The following is a 2,500-nucleotide window of genomic DNA, read 5'->3' as shown; positions in this document are numbered from 1 at the left end:
CACATTCTTTGAAGCGATGTGCAATATATATGAACTCCTATATATGTTTATTGCAATTTATGTGTGCATGTGTGTCAGTCTGTAAGAATAGAAAGCTTATATATATGATTTTTTTTAAAGATCTCAATTGAAGGGAATCATTAAATTGAAAAATATTTTGAAATAAATGAAGGTGAATCAACCAGGAATGATAAGCATAATGAAAAGGGAACTGTCACAATATATGATTAATTAATGTGTTTAATGTCTCTCCTGAAGCTCCCTTCTTGATCTTGTGTTGGGCTGGTTAATGGTCCAGGGAATATAATAGACCTTAACACACTGGGGATAGATATAATCAGTGTGTTCTATATTTTTGTTTTATCAATTTTCATTTCACATTAATGGCTTCGGAATTGCTTAGTCACCAAGAAATCAATTAGTAGGTCTTTTTTTATGGAAAATTATCTAATTCTTTTATTGTTATTATCATATTATTAGCTGATTGGTGACATGTGACACCCAGTCATGCTAAATAACAACATATATTTATTTATTGAAACCTGACATTTAAAGCAGGTTTCATAAATGTACACCCATCCTTGCCAGACTTTCCTGAAACTAACATTCCTAAAAAAAAGAAAGAAAAAAAATTCAGAATATTCAAGGCATAAGGTAAACAGTCACATCAGGTAGGCCCTAGTAATTGACTCCTTGGTTACTTACCACTTTTGGAGTCATCTATGTGTAAAGAAAATTAATCCTCTAAAATCACAAAGGACAGGGCATGTATACATACTCTCCTGGTGCCAGTGGGTTAATGAATGTTGTCATTAAGATTTTTGTTATGGATGTCAGAGTATTTTTGTTCTGTAAAAAAAAATATATATTGTATCCTTGTTTTACGAATTTAACTAACTAATATATTGAACTTTGCATAAGAATGTCATCGGTAATGTTAAAGCCCTTATTTCAGATTCCATTTTCAGTATCAAAACTGTATTATTAGCTGATGGTTCTTGTGCATCTTAAGAAAAGGAAATTTGTTGAAACAATGTTTCTATGTATAAAATACGAAAATATTTGATTTAGAGATGGATTTGATTTTCTTTAAATTGATAGGCTATATATCCTCATTTCTATTATTATTATCATGTATTGTTACTGTTGTAAAACTTGTGTTTTGTTAGTTTATGTTATGCATCACCTAAACATACAATACATAGGCATTATTATTATTAAATGAAACTCATTTTTTGAGACTGGAAATTTTGAAAAGAATAAGTTTGTTGTTAAGTCATTTCATGTGACAAAGGGATTGCAATAAGAAACTCTTTTCTCTTGCTAATGATACTTCTGTTAAATGTACATCTTGCTATTTATGCTTAACCTGTGCTTACATATTCCTTGCATTTTTATTACAGGTAGTAGCACTGCACATCCCTGTTAAATTATGTAATTTTCTATCTTTCAGAAAAAAAATGTAGGAAGAATTTTCATAGTAAGAAAAATTGGTATAATGTTGTATGAGAATGAAACATTTTGAGAATGCCATTTCCTTTATGATATTCACAGTAGTTTAAGTTTTATGTTAGAAAAAATACAGCAAATAAGAAAGAATATTGTGCAGTGTTAGAAGATTCCCACTTTTATAAGAGTTCATGCAAGTTAGAGTAGATCATTATGAGCTTGCATATGTTGGAGACCTCTTAACTAAAACCTGGAAAAAGGTTAAGTCTGAAAATTCATTAGAGTCTAGTGACTCTTCTGAATTAATATATATCAGATAGATACAAAAAATTCTAAGTTGCCATAAATTGTTTGCCATAAACTTGACCTTTTGTAAGCATATTTGTATGAAGATGTTGGATCCCATAATATTTTCATGTGTTTGCAATAAAATTATTGACATCAGGTATATGTGGTTCTTGTAAAATTAATGTTGAGGGCAATAAATGCAATCACAGAACTGATATTTCCTTGTCATTTGTCATAAACGCAAGTTATACAATTGTTATTCCTGATATTTAGTGAAAGAAAATATAAGGAAAATGTCTGAAGTTTACAGAAAGTCAGATTAAAAATGCAAAACTAGAATCATGCTTGTAGCTGGTCAGAAAAGAATGAAAGCACAGTTTACCTTGTCTAGATATTAAAGTGTCTAATAAAAATTATGTAAATGATATTGTAACTAATAATAAAAAATAAAAAAAGCCATATTAGGAAGACCTGAACAACTCATGCTGAGATGGCAGAATTACATGCCATCTCCTCTTTCTTTCTCTCTTTCTTTCTTTCTTTCTTTTTTACTAAGGGTCTTTACATATAGATGGTTCCACAGTACTTAATCACCAAGGAGTATGTATTCGACCCATTTAGATTTTTCCTTGATTTTTTGGGGAAAATATATTACTGTTAGTATTGTTAATAACATGATAAAATTCATAATGCCAGTAATAAAGGAAAGGGGAAATCAGGTAAATCAGCTCATAGGTGTTGAGTACTTGTAGAGCCATATAAG

Source organism: Penaeus monodon, chromosome 5, assembly GCF_015228065.2.
Source record: "Penaeus monodon isolate SGIC_2016 chromosome 5, NSTDA_Pmon_1, whole genome shotgun sequence".
Classification (NCBI taxonomy): Eukaryota; Metazoa; Arthropoda; class Malacostraca; order Decapoda; family Penaeidae; genus Penaeus; species Penaeus monodon.
Note: the sequence above shows the minus strand (reverse complement) of the source record.